Genomic DNA, 10,301 nt, shown 5'->3' on the forward strand with positions numbered 1-10,301 from the left:
AAAATCACCCTCCAAATAATTAAGTAATTTTCCCAGAAGACATACGGAATTTTTCTTATGTTAGTATTCTTTGAAAATTTAGATTAAGGTCATCACACAGACAGTATGTATATAGATATGTACTTGGTTGATATATATATGATAGAATAATAAACCAATGTGTGTGTGTGTGTGAGTGTTTATGTATCATTTATTTATTTTGCTTGCTCTATTTTTCTATTGCTGTGGTAAATCACTGGGACTAAAACAACTTAAAGACTGAAGGGTTTATTTTACCTCTCATTTACCAGGGCTAAGACTCTGGCATTTTCTGGAAAGACATGGCAACAAGCAACAGGTCTGGTAGCATCAACAGTAATCTAATGGCTCACATCATGAACTACAAGCCTGAAACAGATTGAAGTGGAATAATTACAGTCTTCAAACTCTCAAAGCTCAGCCAGTAACACACTTTCTCCAACAAAATCACACCTGCTAAATATCCCCAAACAGCATCACTCACTTTAGTCTGCAGGCTCAATTCCTTTAGACTATGGGAAAAATCACAACCAAGCGAGCATACTTGGTACCAAACTAGGGTTCTGACTCAAAACACAAACACTGCACAGAAGAGCTAGACTCCTGTCATTGTAACATTGTAATTTAAAGGGAAATAAACACTACCAATAAACAAATCTGAAATAAAAGTGAGACATCAGTTTTCCAACATTGCAAAGATTATTTGAATTTCTACAAATAAATATAGTGTAGTATAATAACTGACAATCTAAGAGTGAGTCAAACAAAACCTGCAAAAGGATATGGTAATGTATGAACAAAACATTGGCAGAAGGGACCAAAAGTTAACAGCCTTGTGAACATGTTTATTTGCATTTGTTGATATAATTCAAATCTTCTTTTGTGTGTGTGTCGATCTTTTTATTTTATTTTTATTATTATTTCAATTTAATTTTATTAATTCAATTAATAATTGATTCAAATTAATTCAATTTCAATTTTAAATAGCTTTTTTGCATGTCAATCCCAGTTCCCTCTCCCTCTCCTCCTCCTGCACCCCCTCACCATCCCCCCAGCCTCCCACTCTATTGCCATTTCCTTCCACATAGGGGATATCTAGAGTCTGTCATTTCACTCAGGGTAGGGTCCAGGCACTCCCCTAAGAGTCCAGGCTGAGAAAGCATCCCTCTTTGTGTTATGGACACACGATGTCTGTTTGTATGCCAGGGATACACACTGATCCACTGCCCAGGGCCCCATAGGTTGCCCAGGCCTCCTCACTGACTCTCACACTCAGGGGGTCTGGATCAGTCCCATGGTGGCCTCCCAGCTGTCGGTCTGGGGTCCAAGAACTCTCCCCTGTTCGGATCAGCTGTCTCTGCTGGTTTTGCCAGCCCATTCTTTGCCAATTTGCTTATTATTCCTCTCTCTCTCTGTCACTGGGTTCCTTGGACTCAGTTCTGTATTTTAACTGTAGGTGTTTGCCTCTGTTTCGACCAGTCACTGGATGAAGGCTCCCGGATGGTTATAGACATCGAGTTCATTATGAGGAATGAGCATTCGAGGTGGTCTCTCCATTATTGCTTAGCTTGCCAGTTGGTGTCATCCCATTAGATCACTAGAGGTCACTCTGGTGCCTGATCTGTCTTCTAACCTATGATTCCCTCTTCCCCCTATACCACCCCCCACTCAACCTTCCTGTTCCCCCATGACCTACTCTCTCTTCTTCTTCTCCTCCTCCTCACTTCTTCCCAGCTCCCACTCCTCCCACCCCTCGCTGTGTTCCCCATCTGTTCAGAAGATCTTGCCTCATTCCTCTTCTCTTGGGTAACATGCATGTCTCTCTAGTTTCTCTCCTGTTTCCCGGACTCTCTGTCAGTGGAAGTGCAGACTGGCACTATCCTGATCCATGTCTAAAATCCATGTATGAGTGAGTACATACCATGTTTGTCTTTTTGTGACTAGGTTACCTCACTCAGGATGGTGTCTTCTAGTGCCATTCATTTACCTGTGAATTTCAAGATTCCTTTTATTTTTCTGTTGAGTAATACTCCATTTTGTAAATGTACCACATTGTCTCTATCCACTCTTCAGTTGAGGGGCATCTAGGTTGCTTCCACGTTCTGGCTATTACAAACAATGCTGCTATGAATATAGTGGAGCAGATGTCCATGTATGAATTTGCCTCTGTTGGATATATGCCTAAGAGTGGAATTTCTGGGTCTTGTGGTAGATTGATTCCCATTTTCCTGTGGAATCTCCATACTGATTTCCAATTTTTAACTATTACAGAAAACAATCATTGTAAGGATTTCATCAACATATAAAACTGTTGGGTTTTTTAATTAAGTACTGTGTGAAAAAAATACAAGACATAGATTTGGGGAAAATTTTCAAAAACATATAACATAAAATGCTGCTTCAAGGAAACAGAAACAAGATTTCTAATACAAAATAGACAAACAGAAACTTCAGTCATCTGTCATTGGAAAATAATTATAAATAAAAATGAGATGGTAAGTAGCTGGACAAACACTATCAGGCTTTGAGGACATTAGGGATGGGACTTTCCCACCATGGGGTACTAGGATTCACTACTGTTTCCTAGGTAAAACTAGAAATGGAAACAGGACTTGCCCCTACTTAGGTACTCAAATTTTCATATAAAAAGTGTGGGGGTAGCTGGGCTTACTTAAAGCATGTTAAGAGAAAATTACTTCCTGTTCTTCAAAAGAAAATAAGCTATGTTCCTTCTCTGGCCCTGGAAAGTAAAGGGGGTGTACTGACCTGATGCAAATAATAGAATATTTGCAAATAATAGAATATTCTAATGCCCCCTTCTTTAGGAGTTAGTCCAATTAGAACTGTCAATAATCTGGTTAGGAGAACAGCCATCAGGAAATAAGATTCATCTGAGAAAATATTGAAGCGATGAGAGGGCTGAGTATTTCTGAAAACATAATGCACTTAAATTACCCAGAAGTCTCTCTCACTATGCAGTCACTTGCAGATCTTCACAGCTAAACTATCTCTTGCGTTCTAACTCAAAAATCATACATTTTTCTCGATGCCCTTAATTTCTTCCCTAGGTAACAGCCAAAATCTTAAACATACTTACAGAGGTACTCTTGCTTTCTCATTGGTTTCTCTGAAGGCAACCTGACTAATGTTTGTATAGCTGCCGGCAGCCTTCTATTGCTGGATTTGTTGGCTTTCTTGCTAAATTCAGCATGACCCCTCTATCCCTCTCATCTGGCTCTCTCCTAAAGGAAGGAACTATGATTTACAGCTTGAAAGCATTGTCTTTTTCCCTAAACTGCAGTAAAATGGTCCTCAAGCATCCATTATGAATCACTTTTTAAATTCCTTTATTAAAAATATTAAGAATTCTCAAAAAGGAACCTAATTCCAGGTACCAGGAGATGTTACCTTCTCTGTTAGAAACTGCAACAAATTAATATAAAAAGAAATAATAAACAAACAATTTAGGAACATACCTGAATATAATAAAAGCAATATACAGTAAACCAACAGCTAACATCAAACTAAATGGAGAGAAACTCAAAGCAATTCTTCTAAAATTAGGAACAAGACAAGGCTGTCCACTCTCTCCATATAACTTCAATATTGTACTTGAATTTCTAGCTACAGCAATAAGACAACAAAAGGAGATAAAGGGGGTAAAATAGGAAAAGAAGAAGTCAAACTTTCACTATTTGCAGATCATATGATAGTTTACCCAAAAAACTCCCAAGGGAACTCCTAGAGCTGATAAACACCTTCAGCAATGTGGCAGGATACAAGGTAAACTCAAAAAAATCAGTGGCCCTATTATATACAGATGATGAAGTGACTGAGAAAGAAATCAGAGAAACATCACCCTTTACAATAGCCACAAAACAGCATCAAATATCTGGGGATAATGTTAACCAAGGAAGTGAAAGACCTGTACATCAAAAACTTTGAATCTTTAAAGAAAGAAATCAAAGAGGATACCAGAAAATGGAAAGATCTCCCATGCTCTTGGATTGGTAGGATCAATATAATAAAAATGGCAATCTTGCCAAAAGCAGTCTACAGATTCAATGCAATCCCTATCAAAATTCTATCACAATTCTTCAAGAAACTGGAAAGAACATTAATCAACTTTATATGGAAAAACAAAAGACCCAGGATAGCCAGAACAACCCTATACAATAAAGGAACTTCCGTAGGCATCACCATACCTGACTTCAAGATCTATTATAGAGCTATAGTCCTGAAAACAGCTTGGTATTGGCACAAAAATAAGCACATAAACCAATGGAACCGAATTGAAAACCCTGATTTTAACCCACACACCTATGAACTCTTGATTTTTGACAAAGAAGCTAAAACTATACAATGGAAAAAAGAAAGCATCTTCAACAAATGGTGCTGGCATAACTGGGTACTGGTATGTAGAAGACTACAGATAGATCCATGTTTATTGCCTTGTACAAAAGTTAAGTCCAAATGGATCAAAGATCTCAACATATATATAGCCACACCGAAACTTTTAGAAGAGAAATTGGGAGATACTCTTCAACGAGTTGGTACAGGAGAACACTTCCTAAACATAACACCAGTGGCACAAACACTGAGATCGACAATTAACAAATGGGACCTCCTGAAACTAAAAAGCTTCTGTAAGGCAAAGGACACAGTCAAAAAGACAAAAAGGCAGTCCACAGAATGGGAAAAGGTATTCACTAACCCCACATCTGACAGACGGCTAATCTCTAAAATTTATAAAAAAACTCAAGAAGCAAGTCTCCAAAACACCAAAGGATTCAATTAAAAGGTGGGGTACAGAACTAAATAGAGAATTCTCAATAGAGGAGGCTAAAATGGCCAAGAGACACTTAAGAAAGTGCTCAACATCCTTAGCCATCAGGGAAATGCAAATCAAAACAACTCTGAGATACCATCTTACTCCTGTCAGAATGGCTAAAATCAAAAACACCAAAGAGAATTTATGCTGGAGAGGATGTGGAGAGAGGGGAACACTCCTCCACTGCTGGTGGGTGTGCCGACTCATACAGCCTCTTTGGAAATCAGTATGGAGATTCCTCAGGAAAATGGGAATTAATCTACCACAAGACCCAGCAATTTCACTCTTAGGCATATATCCAAATGAGGCAAATTCATACAACAAGGGCATCTGCTCCACTATGCTCATAGTAGCATTATTTGTAATAGCCTGAAACTGGAAGCAACCTAGTTGCCCCTCAACTGAAGAGTGGATAGAGAAAATGTGGTACATTTACACAATGGAGTATTACTCAGCAGAAAAAAAACAATGGAATCTTGAAATTCGCAGGTAAATGGATAGCACTGGAAGAAACCATCCTGAGTGAGGTAACCCAGTCACAAAAAGACAAATATGGTATTTACTCTCTCATATATCGATTTTAGACATGTATTAGGATAATGCCACTCTGTACTTCCACTGAGAGAGTCTGGGAAACAGGAAAGAACATAAAAGATATGCATATATGCATAGTACCCAAGAGAAGAGAATTGAGACAAGGTCCTCTGAATGGATGGGGAACACGGTGAGGGGAGGGGGGAGTGGGAACTGGGAAGAAGAGAGGGGAGAAGAGGAAGAGAGAGTAGGTTATGTGGGAACAGGAAGTTTGAGTGGGTGGGGGTAGAATAAGGGGAAGAGGGAATCATAGGTTAGAAGACAGATCAGGCACCAGAGTGATCTCTAGTGATCTAAAGGGATAACACCAATTGGCAAGCTAAATTATAGTATAGAGACCAACTCGAATGCCCATTCCTGATAATGAACTTGATGTCTATAACCATCCGGGAGCCTTCATCCAGTGACTGATGGAAGCAGAGGCAAACACACACAATTGAGCACTGAATTGAACCCAAGGAAGTCAGTGACAGAGAGACAGGAGTGATGAGCAAATTGGCAAAGAATGGGCTGGCAAAACCAGCAGAGACAGCTGATCTGAACAGGGGAGAGCTCGTGGACCCCAGACCGACAGCGGGAAGGCCAGCATGGGACTTATCTGGACCCCCAAATGTGAGTATTAGTGAGAAGGCCTGGGCAACCTATGGGGCCCTGGGCAGTGGATCAGTGTCTATCCCTGGATTACAAACAGTCATCTTGTGCCCATAGCACAAAGAGGGATGTTCTGTCAGCCTGGACTCTTAGGGGAGTTCCTGGACCCTACCCTGAGTTAAATGACAGGCTCTAGATATCCCTTATGTGGAAGGAATTGGCAATAGGATGGGAGGCTGTTGGTGAAGGGGAGTATGAGCAGAGGGGAGGGAAAGGGAACTGGGATTGACATGTAAAACAAGCTATTTAAAATTAAAATAAAATATAAAAAGTTCATTTCACTAACAAGAAAGTGAAATGAACTCTCATGAGGGTCAAAATGAAAATTTGAAGCTTTTTAGAAAAGAAGGTTCACAATATTTTTACATGTTTGAATTTCTTTTTTCTTTCTTTTTTGTTTTGTTTTATTAATTAATAAAGACTCATGTAGTCTAGCTGATTTCAAAATTATTATGCAGCCAAGGGGGTAGCCTTGAACTCCTGATCCTCCTTCTGATAACTCCCAAGTATCTTGCTTATATGTTTGAATGATCACACTGGCAGGATTTTTCCTGTACTTATAAAGAGATACACAGATATTTTCCGTATAATGATTGGGAAAATCATATCTTGAGGGATTTTCAAAGAGAATGGAATCTTAATGACAATGTAAAAATTAGTTTCCTTATTTTAATTCTTTTTTTTACCATAACCACAAAGACTTTATGTTACAGAAATGATTCAGCAAACACAGGGATTGTAAATTAGAAGGAGTAACGCCTTCACTTTCCTTTAAACTCACTTTATATTTTTGTGATTAAATATTGATTTGTCATTACTCTGATTTATTGTATTCACAGACACATACTTCAGTGCTTGTATTCAAAGCTGTTTTTCTAATGCAAATTCCTGCCCTCAAGATTTCAATAATGCCTGAAGCCTTCTCTAATTACTTTATGAATTATTTCCTTTGTATTGCTTTGCTTAAAATGTTTCAAACATATGTGACAGAAGAGCATGTGTTCTCACCCAAAATTAAAAATTATAATTCTATTTATCTGTAATTCTTGAGTTCATCTCTGCTCCTTCTATTTTTTTCTCTTTTAGTCTTTTTCCCCCTTTCTTCTTTATCCCCTCTCTTCTCCTGCCATTATTGTATATATTGTGCACAGACTCTTATAAGTTATATTCCACTATTCAATCAATGAATTACATTCCTATATCCTTTTGTTTAATTCTCTAAAAGAGCTAGATTTCCATGGAAACAGGCAAAGGAACTCAACATCTTTATCATACCTAAAATCTGCCTATTTAAACTTTGAATGTAGTGTGACAATAACAACTACAGATTATGAGAGAGAACAAATTGTTTTCTTCAGTAAATGTAATACATTGGGAAACAAAAAGAGATGTGGAAAAATGAGAGGTAGGTGAGACACCGGTCTTGTTTAAGAACATTGTTTCTGCCCAAAATCAAATTGAATACAGAACATCATCTACAAGCCAATGAAAGAAATATGAATAGTGATGAATCATGATAGGCATTACTGTTGACTTTTGTTTTCTCTTGTGATTGCATATGTGATTTTCATCCAATTTTCTTGGGATATATTTGTTTATATTTTTCTTCTATTTACCATATCTAAAACATGACCACTCCTACTCTTTCTTAAGTTCACAAATCTCTACTGGCAGAGGGCTAGGATTTAAGAATCAATGGTAGTTGGGTACATTGAAAATCAGGAAGCAAACATTTTTTTTAATATGAGATACCCTGTACATAGTTTTATTTCTAGTTTTTCTCCTTCATCTGTGGTCTTCTTCTTTGCTCCTCACATTGAATACTTCAAGAAAAGGCATGTCTTTCCTTAAATGAAAATAAAAGATTTAGTGAACAATATTTGCTTAAAACAGTTTTAGTGCTGAAAAAAATATCCTTACTGCAAAATTGATGACAGTTTTCAGAGTTGATTTAATTATAAGTTTCAGTTTTCCTAAGTGCCCACCAAGTTGGAAAGTAGCATTTTTAGGAAAGTTACTCATCCATTAGAGAAGTCAACTTTGCTAAGGTTCCTACAGAGAAAATTTGACCACTCTCTCAAGTTAAAGATGAAAGGGCTCAATTACATTTGATGTCAATGCTGGGTCAAATCCTGAGGCAATTCATTTTCTCAACACTGCCTTGGCAGCTCATTCTTAGTTATGCAAAGGGTATGTTTCAATACTTTCAGTGCTCTTAATAAGAGACCATCTGGAAGACCATTCTTCATTTATGTACGTTTTAAGTTACATGAACACCAACATATGAACAACTACAGTTCTCTTCTCTTTATTTGGTTTATATCTAGCTTTCCTATATTACCACTTTCTTATAACATTTATATATAAGAAACCCTAAATATAATTGTATTGCATTATAGTGTTTATGTTATGATAATAGTGGATTACCTTTACCCTAATGAATCTGTGTGCATCTTTATTATATCTTTCTTTAAGTATACTTTTATGTAATATTCACAATATCATGTGCTTCTTTGAAATGGTTTATCTTAATATCATAAAATTTTATTGAAAACTTGTTGAACTAAAGCCAGTTCTCCCTAGAGGAAACAGGTGACAAACAAAAAAATTATTTATTCCAATATTTTATTCAAAAACTTTGATTTTATATACTGCTGTTCGTCATTAATTGAATTTAGAATATAGGAAAGTTTTATAAAGGCATACATAATTATAAAATTAAATTACTTGATTTTTTATCATTAATTTTTTTGTTTTTATGTCTACATAGCAGAAACTTTATAAATGATATATCCATAGACTGTTTTGCATAGAATTTCATTTCCAGGCTTAAGTGATAGCATTGTAAGTGAAGGGCTTACTGTAGAAGGATGATGACCTTAACTTGAATATTAGAACAACTGTCAAAGCACAACTCTGTAAACTTATAACAGTAGCTTCAATATTGGAAAGGGTAATAAGAAGACTCTATCCCGTCAGTCCCACAACCTGCGAAATTCAGGCTGAGAGTGATGCTTTCTTAAGTCAATAACAGATTAATATAGAAGTGAAACTGGATGCAAACCTTTCTCTGCAGGAACACAAATGGATGGCACACACACACACACACACACACATATGAACATATAACACAATTTTTAGATCCTCTCTGTAATTGATATAGTTCTATGGCAGTTTTATTTGCTTATCCTGTGTTCCCTAATATTTCTTTCTTTAAAATTTTCAAATATTAAATTAGGACAGTAGGGACCTAGTTGTGCAGATTTTAATACAGTTTGTTAGTTGTGTATTTGTGTGGCTTGGGTATCAATGTTTTTGAAGCCTTGTAAAAAGAATTTGGCAAAGATCCTTCTGCTTCTATTGCATGGAATACTTTGAGGAGACTTGTTATATCCTGTTCTTTGAATTTCTGGTAAAATTCTGCACTGAAGCAATCTGGCCCTGGGCTTTTATTGATTGGGAGACGTTTGATGACTGCTTCTATTTCCTTAGGTGTTATAGGACTATTTAATTTGCCTATTTGTTCTTGATTTAATTTTGGTAACTGATATTTATCCATAAAATGTGTTCATTTCCTTTAAATTTTCAAATTTTGTGGAGTACAGCTTTTCAAAATATGACCTGATGATTCTCTGGATTTCCTCACTGTTTGTTGTTATGTCTCCCTTTTCATTTCTGATTTTGATAATTTGCATGTTCATATTCTGCCATTTAATAAATTTGAATGTTAAGAGAAGCTTTTTCTTTGAGAGAAGCCTTCCTGCCAGCCTGGTTCTAGAGCCGCATCAGTCCCAAATAAACACACAGGAGGCTATATTAATTATGAAGCTGTTGGCCTTGCTTGTTTCTTACTGGCTAGCTCTGACTTAAGTAATTACCCCATAAGTGTTAATCTAAGAGACATACTTCCGGGCTTCCTACCCCATGGCGTTACATCTTGACTCTTCTGTGTTTCTCCTTCCCAGAGTTCTTCTGGACTCCTAGTCCCACCTATCTCGATTCCTATTGGCCAGCAGTGCTTTATTGACAAATAACAGGACTTCCCCAACATTTGAATAAAGGCCTGTCTATCTTGTTGACTTTCTCAAAGAACCAACTCTGTGTTACATTGATACTTTGTATCAATTTCCTAGTTTGTACTTTATTGATTTCAGCACTAAGTTTGATTATTTCTTGGCATCTGCTCCTCTGGGGTAAATATGCTTCC

The sequence above is a fragment of the Mesocricetus auratus genome, unplaced genomic scaffold, assembly GCF_017639785.1.
Source record: "Mesocricetus auratus isolate SY011 unplaced genomic scaffold, BCM_Maur_2.0 Super-Scaffold_100015, whole genome shotgun sequence".
In the NCBI taxonomy this organism is placed as follows: Eukaryota; Metazoa; Chordata; class Mammalia; order Rodentia; family Cricetidae; genus Mesocricetus; species Mesocricetus auratus.